Raw genomic sequence first — 14,662 nt, forward strand, 5'->3', positions numbered from 1 at the left:
ACAGCAAAGGGACTCAGCCATACATATATGTGTGTCCATTCTGCCCCAAACTCCCCTCCCATTCAGGCTGCCAGAGAACACTGAGCGGAGTTCCCTGAGCTGAGCATCGGTCCTTGTTGGTTATCCATTTTAGACAGAGCAGTGTGTACGTGTGGACCCCAAACTCCCTAACTGTCCCTTCCCCTCGCTGCCCCCCCATCAACCATAAGTCCGAGGAACATCACTCTTATTTGGCAATGAGAACTCTTCTATAATAGTGCTGCGGGGAGAGGGGTTGCTCCAGGTGGTCATGTTGCGATCTTTGTGGGCATGGTGAATGGTCTGGGCTTCCTGTGGCCTCACCTCTGGGGTCCAGCCTTTTCCAGGCCTTGTCTCCAGACTTCCTTAAGAGTCCATGAGCTCCGGACACCCTTCCAGCACATTCCCCTGTGCTCGTAGCTGCCAGAATCGCTTGCCAGTTACTCGCAGCCCTGACTGAGGCACGTCTAGACTGGAATCAGTGGAGGAGTGTCAGGGTATGTTAGACGATCGCTGTTCACTAACTCGGATCCTAGGGCCAGACTTAATATCATGGATGTGAGTGCTTTTAGGCAAGATTCAGTCTTTCTTAACAGCAGAATGAAGCAGGTCCAGTTGGTGATGCAAGAAAAGTGTGCTTGAACAGCGCCTGTCCTTGGGGGCCTGGGCGGGGCGGGGGGCCGTCTTCTCTGCCTTGGCCTCCAGGTCACGGTGCAGCTGCTCCGACAGCAGGGCCGCTGTCACCGGGCGCGAATCTGTCTGTTCCCCAAAGATGCCGAAAGTTGTGACGGGAGAAGGGAGCCGTCTTGGCCTCCTAAGATCCAGCCTGGACGTCACAGGAGGCTTGGCGGGGGGTGCCTAGGAGAAACGTTCTCTCCAGGCCCCACTCACTCCTCTTCCTGGGAGGGAAACACCCGCCAGGCACGTGTGTTGTGGTGCTGTTGTGTCCAACTCTCTGCGGCCGCATAGACTGTGGCCCGCCAGGCTCCTCTGTCCGTGGGGTTCTCCAGGCAGGAACACTGGAGTGGGTTGCAATTCCCTTCTCCAGGGATCTTCCCGACCCAGGGGTCAAACCCTCGTCTCTTGTGTCTCCTGCATCGGCAGGCGGGTTCTTCACTATTGGGCCATCAGGGAAGCCCCACTGCAGGGCATGCTGTAGAAATCACCAGGCTGGAACAGCTGGGAGGGCCTGTGAGAGGCGGACACGGCCAGAGGGGTGCTCGTCCCTTAGACCATGCACCTGGGGGCCCCTGGCCTGCAGCACTTTCCCACCAGTGAAGAGGCCTTTATGGGGGATGTTTCGAGGGCTCCCCCCTCCAGAGCAGTGATCCGTGCCTGAGGATCAGGGACCATACCTTAGCAGGGACCAGGGTTTACACGCAGCATCTTGGAGCCCAAAGAGCAACTTGGGAGATGGGGACCGTCCTGGACAAAGGCCTTGGCCCCAGTCTCCACCCCCAGGTTTCTAAAGCCACAGGAGCTGGGGGGCTTCGTGACGAAGAAGGGGAAGAACGGACCCTCCAGGATCTCTTGGGGCTGATATTTCTGCCAGTCACTAGGTAGAGGCCCAAAGTGGTTGAAACTTGATTTTGAGATATACAGCAGTGGGACCCTTGGTGCAGAATTCATAGCCAACACGTCACGTTTCCACTTTTCACTCTGCCCGTTTCACAGTAGTCAGTCATTGTACAGCCGAGTCAGCACAGGGGTTTCCTCATCACAGAAGCAAGCTCTGCAAGCCGGCTCTGGGCAGCGAGCAGGGCTGTGTGTTTTTGACCAAACAGAGCTCCGTCTAAGCTCGATGTGGGTTTCCAGCCCTGGACCCTTTCCTCCACTTGCTCTTTGGTGTCATCTCTTTCTGGCTGCTTGAGTCCCTTCCTTGGTGCTTCACTCAACATCACTCCAAGCTGGGCGGTGGTCTTCTCTTCCTGGCTCCCTGGGGGCCTTCTGCAATCTCAGGACTATGTCCCTTGCCCTCAGACCAAAACCTGAACTACTTGGGCGTCTGAAGCAGCCACGAGTCCCCAGCCCAGAGACACACCCACCTGCAGTGCCTCACAGTCTCTCAGAGGAACGTAAAAGTTTATCCAGGTCCTGAGCGGATGTTGGGAGGCTCGGGCAGAGGGCCAGGCACCTGTCTGTTCAACCATCTTCCCAGGCCATTCTGGAGCTCAGCCAGGCTCAGGGACCATTCTCCTGGCTAGAGATGCTCAAGCTGCCCACTTCCTAACCACAGAAGAGAGCCAGTCAGGTGCCTCTGGGAAGAGTCTGGTTCCAGTGTCCAAGAGCCTACAGAGCTGAAATGCCTTCAAAGACTGGTGTTCTGTCCTGAAGGCAAGGGTGAGGGGCTCAGAGGCAGGTTCTGGAGTCAGAGTGCCTGTGTCTGAATCCCAGCTCTATGTCAGAGCAGCTGCAAGGTGCTTAACCTCCGAGAGCCTCAGTTTCTGCATCTGAGAAAGGGGAACATACAGTGCCCTAGAACTGTGAGAATTACGCGAGGTAATGGAGAGCACCGAGCACAGTGCCCGGTGCACAGTGGGGACTGAGCACCAGGATCAATAAGCAGCTGGGGCTTTGATGGTGGTGCAGGGGGCGTGGTCCACGACGATATCTGGTCCAGAAAGAGCAACGAAGCCCATGCACCAGACGCACTGAGCCTGCACTCCACAACAAGAGAAGCTGAGCACCGCAACTCGAGACAGCCCACGCGCAGCAACAAAGACCCAGCACAGCCACAAATAAAGAAATAAATAGTTCTTTTAAAAGAGCAGTTTGAACAGGAGTGGCTGGTGGAGCAACAGCCCCTCCGCGTCCACCCCTCCGCACCCCGCCCCGCTGCACCCCGCCCCTCCCCACCCAGCCGCACCCCGCCCCACCCCAGAAGTCAGCCTTGTTTCCCGGAGAGCCCACCGCCGTGCGAGTTTCTTGAACTGCTGCTGCTTGCCTTCCGGGAGGCTTGTCAGACGGTGCTGAGTGAGAGCGTGTCGCAGGTAGGCGCCACTTCCTGCCGGAGCCGCTGCGCCTGCTCCGCCACCCACCGAGCGCTGGTGGGCTTCAGATCAGTCGCTGCTGAATTGCTGTCCTGCCGCTTCGGTCTGACTAAAGAGGAGCCAGTAATGAGCCCAGACTGATGAGCCATCAGGTAGAAGCATTCTTCCCTTTCCCCCTGTGAGACTTCATTGACTCCCGGCGGAGCTGTGAAGTACGCTGGTCTTGTTGCCGCGCTGGCTTCCCGTTGGCTGTCCTACTCAGCGAGAACAGGACGGTCCTGGGGACAGGACCCTCACCTGCACACCTTGGTCCTATTTCTCCGGAATGCCAGACTCGGATAGCTGGTCTCCTAGCTCCCCGTCTTTTTGTAACTAATTCAGTGAGCAAAACAAACAAACCCAGGCTAGGAATGTTGCCACAGCGACAAACGAGGCTGCTAAGGGACCCATCCTGCAGTTGCCTCAGTGACTGAGAGGGTGTTTCAGTCTCTTCTAGAGCAGCCTCTTGGGGCTGTGTGTGTGAGAGAGAGAGACAGAGAGAGGGATGAAGGGATGGGTCAGTTCCTTCAGGATTCTTACCTGTCGTTTCAGAGACTTACATCTATCTGCGTGTTAGGCCTCCTCTGTGCATCAGATTCATGGCGGAGCCTTGGTCTCTCCGGGGAATGTCTAGGGCTGGGTGCAGCAAGGTCTTCTTTATCAATAAAAACAGGGCAACAGGAGAGGCGGGCGCAGGAGTCCAAGGTCAGCTTGGTTTGTGGCGATGGTGGACGTGAGAAATGCAAGACTCCGTGCAGAAGAGTTTCACGAGGTGAAGAGCTCAGTACAATGCGAGTGTACTCAAGTCTGCTGAACTACGCACTTAAAAATGGTCAAGACGATGCGTGTGTTATGTGTACGCATTCTACCATAACTTGAAAATAAATAGAAATTTATAGACAGTTTTTAAAAAATTGCATGACTGACCCATACCTGGCTCCTTTTGGTGCCTCAAGAGCCAAAGCCTTTCTCCCTGGAACTGCTTCTTATGCAGAGTTCTCAGAAATGCACTTCATGGCTCACTGCGTGCAAACCACCATGATGATATGACAAGTTCAAAACATTTGGAAGTGTTGAGCCTTACACAAAAGAGCCCCAGGCCTTCCACATTTTCACTCATTTTTTCTCTTTCTTTTTTCTTTTTTAAATTATGAAAGTATGATAACACATTTACAGAAGACTTGGAAAATACAGAACAAAGTTACATATAGTCCCACTATATACCGCAACTATATTTAAGTAGATAAATTAAGAGTTTTTAGTTGGAATTTCAACATCAAACTCTCATAAATTAATAGAATGAATATTCAGAAAAGTAGATGGATATAGTAGACCTGAAAAGTAGCATGAACCAATTCAACATAAGATTTATACAATTTTCACACAACCGTAGGATACAAATTCTATTCAAGTTTTCATAGACTATAAGCTAGGAGACACTGGAACATATCCAGAGACATAAAACAAGATGCAAACATTTCATTCACACATTTAAAACAATTTGCTCACGCCATGTGGCTTGTGGGCTCTTAGTCCCCAGACCAGGGAGGAAGCAAGACCTCAGCCGAGAAAGCATCAGGTCCTAACACTGGACCACCAGGGAGGTCTCAACACCCATCTGTGTAGCTTGCTTGTGTAGCGCTCTCTGATCATAAAGTGATACAATTAAAAAATGTTTTCTAAGTTTTAGAAAAGGCAGAGGAACCAGAGATCAAATTGCCAACATCCGCTGGATCATGGAAAAAGCAAGACAGTTCCAGAAAAACATCTATTTCTGCTTTATTGACTATGCCAAAGCCTTTGACTGTGTAGATCACAATAAACTGTGGAAAATTCTGAAAGAGATGGGAATACCAGACCACCTGACCTGCCTCTTGAGAAATTTGTATGCAGGTCAGGAAGCAACAGTTAGAACTGGACATGGAACAACAGACTGGTTCCAAATAGGAAAAGGAGTATGTCAAGGCTGTATATTGTCACTCTGCTTATTTAACTTCTATGCAGAGTACATCATGAGAAACGCTGGGCTGGAAGAAGCACACGATGGAATCAAGATTGCTGGGAGAAATATCAAGAACCTCAGATATGCAGATGACACCACCCTTATGGCAGAAAGTGAAGAGGAACCCAAAAGCCTCTTGATGAAAGTGAAAGAGGAGAGTGAAAAAGTTGGCTTAAAGCTCAACATTCAGAAAACAAAGATCATGGCATCTGGTCCCATCACTTCATGGCAAATAGATGGGGAAACAGTGGAAACAGTGTCAGACTTTATTTTTTTGGGCTCCAAAATCACTGCAGATGGTGATTGCAGCCATGAAATTAAAAGATGCTTACTCCTTGGAAGGAAAGTTATGACTAACCTAGATAGCATATTGAAAAGCAGAGACATTACTTTGTCAACAAAGGTCTATCTAGTCAAGGCTATGGTTTTTCCAGTGGTCATGTATGGATGTGAGAGTTGGACTGTGAAGAAAGCTGAGAGCCAAAGAATTGATGCTTTTAAACTGTGGTGTTGGAGAAGACTCTTGAGAGTCCCTTGGACTGCAAGGAAATCCAGCCAGTCCATTCTAAAGGAGATCAGTCCTGGGTGTTCTTTGGAAGGACTGATGCTAAAGCTGAAACTTCAATACTTTGGCCACCTCATGTGAAGAGTTGACTCACTGGAAAAGACTCTGATGTTGGGAGGGATTGAGGGCAGGAGGAGAAGGGGATGACAGAGGATCAGATGGCTGGATGGCATCACGGACTCGATGGACATGAGTTTGGGTGGACTGCGGGAGTTGGTGATGGACAGGGAGGCCTGGCATGCTGCAGTTCATGGGGTCTCAAAGAATCGGACACGACTGAGCGACTGAACTGAACTGCAGTTCCTTTTTAATGGTTTGTACTGTTTCCTCCAGACTTGGTCCATCTGTTGCTTTCAGTTCCCTGTAGTCAGCTCCTAGCAGCATCTCTCCCATTTCTTATCTTGGATCTGAGAAACCATACACTCAAGCTTATTAGAATTGTGTGTGAAGAGTAGCTTCACGATAGATGAACACTTGGCCCATCAATATTGCTATTAGAAGTTTCTAGAGGATAATAGAAGCTGTGGGCTGTAGAGTCAGATATGTGCATGTGTGTGAGTCTGTCAGTCGCTCGGTTGTGTCTGACTCTTTGTGACCCCATGGACTGTAGCCCACCAGACTCCTCTGTCCATGCGATTCTCCAGGCAAGAATACTGGAGTGGGTTGCCATTCCCTTCTCCAGGGGATCTTCCTGACCCAAGGAATGAACCTACCTCTTCTGCATTGGCAGGCAGGTTCTTTACCAGTGTGCCACTGGGGAAGCCCACGTTGTATTCACTTGAACAAGTCATCTGGCATCTCTGGGCCATGACGCCCTAGTCTAGGTCTGAGATAAATGACACGTAGCAGATCGTCACCAATCTCAGCTTTCCTTCTTCTAGGCTGGATGTCTTTCTGTTCAGTTTAAGGACCTCAGTGTCCCAAGAAACTACTACAACTAGATGATTTTGTCCCTAAAACTAGGCACGTCTCTTCTTAGACACTTTGCAAATAAAACCTCTGTCATTTGCTCAGGAGGAATAGAAATCGACCATGTAATAGGGTGTCAATACAGGTCCTGACTAGGCAGCTCAGGAAAAGTTTTATTAACCTCCTACCTGGTGACCTTTGAGGGGAATGGTGGATTGATGAAAAAATCTTCCCCTGCAGTTTAGAGAATGTTGTACAGGTGGGCACATACACACTGGTGAGTACGTTTTCCGTATTTGTGGGCAGTGGACTGGGGCCTGGGGGCAGTTATCTATATAAATGCGCTTCCCTGGTAGCTCAGCTGGTAAATAATCCTCTGCATTTTAGGAGACCCCAGTTCAATTCCTGGGTGGGGAAGATCCCCTGGAGAAGGGATAGGCTACTCCAGTATTCTTGCCTGGAGAATCCCATGGACGGAGCAGCCTGGCTGGGTACAGCCCATGGGGTCGTAAAGAGTCGGACACGACTGAGCGGCTAAGCACAGCACAGCACATCTGTATAAACTCCCGTCTCAAATTGTATTCATCAGTTGCCAAGCAGGTACAACTCTAATTGAAGTTATTCTGCTCAAATGACACACTCTCCAGGAAAAAATAAAAAATATTTCTGCTGTGAAATTGGTTTGCTGGTGTTCTGCCAAATGGAAGCCTTATCATAGTAAATATATCAACTTTAATTATTCATTTCTATTTGCTCGAAGAAATGTTCTTCTGTGACATACATCTGTTCCTACACTCCCTTGTTGCAGAAACATGAACGAAATAAGTCACTTTCACACATAAGTGTTGCTGTAAGAGTTTGGGTTGCTGACTGGTGTTCTCTATTCCTTTTGCACATTTTCATTTGGCTGGAGAAAAGGTGGTGTCTGGGTAACAGGGAAGAACTGTGGACCAGAGATGAGGATCTTTTTAGGGTGCTTTCCAGTAAAGGGGGAAAAAAAGGTACAGGCTGCCATCTGCTATTACTGGTGGACCAAGACACCTCTATCCACAGAAGTTCAGTAAGGCACCACCGGTTGGCCACATGCACGCCCAGAGTCTGAATTGACAGAACCAAAAACGAGGCTTCAAGTCTTTGCAGCTTGTCTGCGAGTCACCGTGGCAGACACATCAGGGCCTGTTCCGCCATCTGGTGTTCACGGAAGGAAAGGTCCACCGAGCCGAGTTGAAACTGCCAGCGTTCATACATTATTGGAGGCTGTGAAATTGCTACGATCCCAGTGAAAGGCAATTCCATCCTGCCTGCCAAATTCCAACGGAAGACTGAGAACATCTACTAAAATTTAAAAGGCACATAGCCTCTGTCTAGTGATTCCACTTTTAGGAATTCAGCTTATGAATATGTTTGTGTCAAAAGGACGTGTCAGAGGACGTCCCAGCGCCATTGTCTGCACTAAGAGAAGACGGAAGCGAGGTAAACACCCATCACCAGGGCACCGGTTCGGTAGATCATGAGTGACCCACGCAACAGGCACACCAGGCAGCTGTTGGAAGAAGGCTAACCCTCCTGCACTGCTGGGAATGTCAGCTGGTGCAGCCACTGTGGACTACAGCATGGGGGTTCCTTAATAACTAAAACAGGGCTACTCTATGATTCAGCAGTCCCACTCCTGGGCATCTACCTGGAGGAAATCATACTTCTAAAAATACACAGACCCCAGCGTTCATAGCAGCACTATTTATAATAGGCAAGACAGGAAGACAACCTACATGTCCCTCCACAGACGACTGGATACGGAAGATGTGGCATATTCACCCAGTGGAATATTACTCACCCACAAAGAAGAATGAAACAGCGCCGACTGCAGCGACCTGGATGGACCTAGAGCTGAGCGTATTAAGGAGGCGAGCCAGAGAAAGACACGCATCATACGCTAGCACTGCTTCTCGAATAAACCCAGCCAGTTGCTGAACAATCTTTCATTTGAAACACAGAAGCCTTCTTCTCTATAAGTGCTGTTCATTAAGCAAATGAACAGGGACATTCATTAAGCGAATGTCCTCGGGGACAACTGAAAACCAGTTTCAAATTTCTTCCACGTAAAGGCTGTTGAAATGTTGGGAGACAGCTTTCTGAGTCTTCTCTCCTCTGTAGGGTAAACATCCACAGTTCATTGAATTATTGTTCTATTACATGACTTTCAGAGTTTTTTTTGTTTTTGTTTTTAATCTTTCAGAGGGTCTAACTTTTCAATGTGTTCTTTGCAAACAGCCAGACTTCGGTCTGATAGGACAAAGCAATTGTGTCCAAGGTGGAAGTTGTCTGTCTCTGTTGTTGAACACAGTCTAATTCAATGGTATTTCAGCCGAGTCACTATTGAATCAGGCTAAGCTTGTGGTCTATGGAAGCATCTAGAATTTCTTCAAGCTAGAACGGCTCTGTCCCCTACTTAATCAACCTACATACTGAGATTTACAGGTATCTTGTGAGATTTATCCCATGCTTTCCAGCTGATGGGCTGGTTTATTTGCTGTCAACCCTGTCCATATTCTCTCTGCTGTACAAAAACTTAGACTTTATGGAATTTTTCAACTCTTCATCCAATTTATTGAAAGTATGGAATAGAGGAGAACATTCTAGTTTTCTTCTGGAAAGTTTTTCTAAATTATCATCTTTTCATAAAATGACCTGAGGATAGACGAGTGTGTTCTTCTGTGTGGAATGCAAGAACCCTTGTTTCTAGGGCTTTGGAGCAGTGCAAATATATGAATGAGGGGATTCTGTGCTGAAGAAACTTATATGAGAACACGTAGAAACAGAAGGAAAACACAAATGCCGTAGATGAGCTAAATAGTCAGTTGGACTTATTTTTACCTGGGAGACCAGGGGAATCGTCTATTACGGGCCTTGATGTATTTGTGATGGTTGTATAATGAGATACTGCAAGCATGTGTCTTAAGGTCCATGATCTACTTGAGAGGTCCATCTAAATCAACACTGTTGGGTGTCCACACTCACTTTGTGCTGTGCTTAGGCGCTCAGTCATGTTTGATTCTTTATGACTCTATGGTCTGCAGCCCACCAGGCTTCTCTGTCCATGGGGATTCTCCAGGAAAGATAATTGGAGTGTGGTTGCCATGCCCTCCTCCAGGGGATCTTCCCAACCCAAGGATCAAATCCAGGCCTCCTACATTGCAGGCAAATTCTTTACCACCAGGGAAGCCCAAGAATACTGGAGTGGGTATCCTATCCCTTTTCTAGAGGGTCTTCCCAACCCAGGAATCGAACCAGGGTCTCCTACGTTGCAGGCGGATTCGTTACCAGCTGAGCCACCAGGGTAGCCCATCTTACTACCAAGGGTGCTATTAAAAGACAAGTCTTCAAACGCTTTGCTAGAATGGAGACACGCTATCGTGAAAGCACGTCTCCTTATCTACTCTCCTAAAACAATGTCAGAAACAGAACTGGGCTTTATTTGTTGTAACCTGTTGGAAGAGGTCACGTGTCTTTTAGTGGTCATTCCCATTCATCGAAATGCATACAAACCATCTTCTTAAATAATTTTTACCCCCAGGCTGTGGATTTATATCGAACATCACAATCTATTGGTTTTCCTCCTGTGTCTTCAGGGATCTTTCTTGCTTATCATTTAAAAAAATTCCCTTTTCTCCCACCACCAAGTGATACAAACATACTACATGAAATAGGGAAGTAAACAAGACAAAAAATCTCTCCCTAACTGGATTATTCTTCATACTTTGGTGCATTAACTTCCAGTATTTTTCTGTGTTTTCTTTACACAGATCACAGTGCGGTACATACATGTTTTGAAATAAAATGCCACTGGTCCTGGATCGTCTTCCTTGATATCCTGTCATGTAAAGATCGATGACAGTGATGTTGTGGTCACAGTTACAAGTTCACGCAACCTGGGATATGTTTTCCTGGGTTGACAGCCCTGAAATGCATTTGGAACAGCTGGTTGCTTATATGATTTTCTAGCAAAGCTTCATTTCCGTCTCTACGGTGTATTTTACTTTTTTTGGTGTAAGTGTAATTTTCTTTGCTGGATAAGCCATATGAAAACTAGAAACTAATTAACAGCGCTCCCTCTGGGTCAGTTAGCATCGCCCTGTGTTAGAACTTTCAAACATTGTCAAACAACTGTTCTGGAAGGCAGCAAGCCATATATATTGATATTCTTAAAAATGTTTTGCCCCAGGTAATTCCACCTCTAGAAAAAAGATCCTAAGGAAGAAACTTATCCAAAGATTTTGCCAAAGAACTTAGCTGTGGGGTTATTCATAATGTTGCAACATACCAACTAAATGTCCAAAAGCAGGGAGATGGTTAAAGTAGAGACGATGGAAGAGTACGTAGTTACTTTCAGGAAGCATGCTCGTAGAGCATAAAATAATGATCCAGGAAAGCACCCATGACAGGAAAATAAAACACCAAATTGTATTCTGAATATGGCCTGATTCTGATATATAAAAATGCCAGAATAACTTAACTCTACATTGTGAGGTTTTAAGATTTTTTTGGAAGACATGTTTGAGTGTTTGTTCGTTTGCTTGTTTGCTTTGGGCCTTGCAGTATGCGGGATCTTCCCCGACCAGGGACTAAACCTGTACCTCCTGCACTGTGAGCACAGTCTTAACCAGTGAACCACGGGGCATCTGAGATGCTGCTGCTGCTGCTGCTAAGCTGCGTCAGTCATGTCCGACTCTGTGCGACCCCATAGACGGCAGCCCAACAGGCTCCCCCGTCCCTGGGATTCTCCAGGTAAGAACACTGGAGTGGGTTGCCATTTCCTTCTCCAATATCTGAGATGTTACGGGATTTTTAAATATTTGCTGGGCTTCCCTGGCGGCTCAGCTGGTAAAGAATCTGGCTGCAATGTGGGAGACCTGGATATGATCCGTAGGTTGGGACGAGTCCCTGGAGAAGGGAAAGGCTACCCACTCCAGTGTTCTGGCCTGGAAAATTCCATGGACTGTATAGTCCATGGGGTCACAAAGAGTCGGACACGACTCAGCGACTTTCACTTCACTTCATAGGTTTGTTTTCCAGATTTATGCAAACAATACAACATTCCTTTTATAATGAGGAAGATACACATAATTTCCACATGTACCAACCTCTTCCTATCCTGGCCCCCAGACTTGGCTGTCTTTGCAGACTTTGACTTGTCCTGTGCTGGGGTCAGCTGAGGTCCTGATGGTTTGCAGACTGTGAGTTGTCCTCCACTGGGGTCAGCTGAGGTCCTGATGGTTTGCAGACTTGGTTTGTGCTGCACATGGATTCATTCCACGTAAGAGTCCCCTCCTTCCACCCGTTTTCATCTTTATTTTTTAACATGGTCTTTTTATATCCGTGCTCATCAGAGAACTTCTCGGGAAGTGTCGTGTCGGTGTCCCTGGCTGCCTTTTCATTTTCTTCTACGTCGGATCATCAGCGAACGCGCTTCCGGCACTTTTCTCTCAGGCCTTGTGTGCTCACCCTCGTTCCCTTTCAGCGTCTCAAGCACTGAGGCCGCTCGGTGTGGACGCTGGTGTCCCACGGTGTGCTTCTTTACACAGTGCGTCACACCCGTGTGTGGGGTCCCAGGCTCCTCCTCTTTGGGTTCCCGAATGTCACGGCCTTTTGTCCTAACCTGGGCTTTGTGTGAAGTGGGGAAAGGGAGGAAGCTGGGGGTGAACCCCAACCCACACATCAAGGCCGGACCGAGGGCCAAGTAGACAGCTCTGGAGCCACTAGCTGGGGCTTCCAGTGGCCACTAGACAGCCAGGCGTGAAGTAAGGGCTCCACTGAGTCCCGGGGAAACGTGTGAGTTCCTGGCACAGGGAACCGGGAAGCTACTAAATGTGTGTGAAGTGCATCCCTACTTTTGTGTGTGTGGACTTTCATACACACCACATCTTATTTTTCCCCAAACGTGGAAATAGATTTTCTGTCTTATCTATTGATGAGATTTTAAAAATCAGTAAAAACAAAATAACACAAAAATCTGATGCACTGAAAAAAAGGAAGAAAGTAAATGCCTGTATTTCACCGCCTGCCGATGACCGGCACGCACGCTTGGCAGCAGGGCCCAGAACATACGTCGTTCTCTTTTTGTCTCTTGCTCTTTGCGGTTTCTGGTCATGAGGACCAGTTCAGTGAGTCTCATTGAAATCTACTTGTGTTTTGGTGCCTTCGTGCTCAAAAACGTATGCTCCTGTACAGGAATTTCCCGGACTCTGCTGTGAGACATCTGTGGCATTGATATCAATGCTAAGAAGAATGTTAACGAGAGCCAGATTTCATCGAACACTGTTTAAGCCGGCGTTTTGTAAGCCCTCTCTGTGCGCTCTAATTTAATCCTGACCACAGGCACATGAAGTAGGTTTGTATTGGCTGCACCACGTGGCGTGTGGGATCTTCAGCTCCCCAACCAGGGATCAATCCCACAACACCTGCTGTGGACGCTCAGAGTCCTAACCACTGGACCACCAGGGAAGTCCTCACCCCAGTGTAGAGATGGAAACTTGACTGTAGGCTGTGACTTGCCCCTGAGGCCACAGTTAGTAAGACGCAGAGTCATCAGGGCTCAGACACGAGTGGACCCTGATGGAAGCTTCTGGCCCCGCCTAGGATATCACACAAGGTTATGGGCTTGTCCCCCTTCCCTGACGGAGTCACCCTCGAGGAACCGTGTAACAGGCTCGTTTTCTCTGGTTCCCCTTCTCCTCCAGAGACTCTGGATCCCAGCCGTGGGAACTTGCCACGCTGAGTTTAATACCCGAGCCTCTGGGTTGATGAGGCTCCAGCAAAATCCCCACCGGTTCCTGAGTGATGTCCTCAGTCCTTTGCTAGAAGTCCAGTCTTCTGGCGTCCCAGGCCAGGATCTGGGAAATAAGAGCCTCTCTCCGAAGCCTCCTCAGGAGAGCGGCTGGTCTTCAGCGGCGACATGGCCGGCGTGCACGTGAGCAGCTTCGTAAGCCTGTCTCCTGCCCAGTGACGCGCAAGGTTGAGCAGGTGGGTTTGGAGAGTGAGAACGGAGGACGGGAGAGGGAGAGCCGAGCAGGGGATTTCCTTCCCTCCCACACTGGCTTCACCCCGGTCTGTCTCCTCCGCTGTGGTCAGTGTCCTTCTGAAACACACGCTTGACTGTGGGCCTCCCAGCACTGCTGTGAAGCTGGGCTCAACTCTTAAACACGGCGTCTGAGGCGCCTCTGTCATCCCGAGCCTACGCCGTCCCCAGCCCCGTTTCCAGGGCTCCTCGCCTGAAATAGCCGCTCCAGCAGCGTTCGGCCATGGGGCATCTGTCAGGAACACAGCCTTCCACCTCTGGCTCTCACAACTGCGTCCTTACCACCTCACCTGCTGCCCTCTGAACTGCCAAGCCCAAGGTTCTTTAAGACATAACCCGAGGGAAATGCCCTCTGTAGGATCCCTGCAGATGCTTCCAAGGAAAATAAGTACCTTGGGTTTTCTTCTGTAGCATTGTATTTCAGCCCTAGAAAACCGTGAATTCCTTGCGGACAACGGTCAAGACTTGCGTTTTTCTGAGATTCCAATGCCAACTGCCAAGTACAGCTTAATAAGGGATTGGGGAATACTTGCAAAAGAAAGACTGAGTTTGTGAAATCTAGGAAGTAATTCACAGGGGATCAAGGAGTCACACACTATAGAAAGTATAAAAGGTAATCTCATGTTGGCAAGACAGAGGATTACGTGGAACCTTATCAGTAGAACTTAGGTAAATATTGACATGCCGAATCAATGGGTCTTAACCCCCACTGCAATCATAATTACCTGGGACTTTAAAAAAAGCCCAATGCCTGGACTGTCCCCTCAGAAATTCTGTTCAATTTTTCTATTTTTTGAAAAAAGTCTGGTAGATTATACTGTGTATCCAAGGTTAAGAATAACCGCTTTACATAAAAATACAAATTGCAGTGTATAAAGATACTAGCTGGGGCTTCCCTGGTGGCTCAGTGGTAAAGAATCCACCTGCCAATACAGGAGACAAGACACACAGGTTCGATCCATCCCTAGGTGGGAAGATCCCCTGGAGAAGGAAATGGCAACCCACTCTAGTATTCTTGCCTGGAGAATTCCCTGGACAGAGGAGCCTGGTGGGCTACAGTTCAT

General features: G+C 48.4%; 1 long non-coding RNA gene across 1 annotated transcript; it reads left to right on the top strand.

Annotated features, from left to right (window-relative positions):
• The first annotated feature begins 11,251 nt into the window (after nt 1-11,251).
• Nucleotides 11,252-14,360, top strand: LOC123332486. Its single transcript, XR_006549248.2, has 2 exons — nt 11,252-11,308; nt 11,687-14,360. It is a non-coding gene; the product is annotated as an uncharacterized LOC123332486 (long non-coding RNA).
• The last annotated feature ends 302 nt before the right edge of the window (nt 14,361-14,662 follow it).

Source organism: Bubalus bubalis, chromosome 3 (assembly GCF_019923935.1).
Source record: "Bubalus bubalis isolate 160015118507 breed Murrah chromosome 3, NDDB_SH_1, whole genome shotgun sequence".
NCBI classification, from domain to species: Eukaryota; Metazoa; Chordata; class Mammalia; order Artiodactyla; family Bovidae; genus Bubalus; species Bubalus bubalis.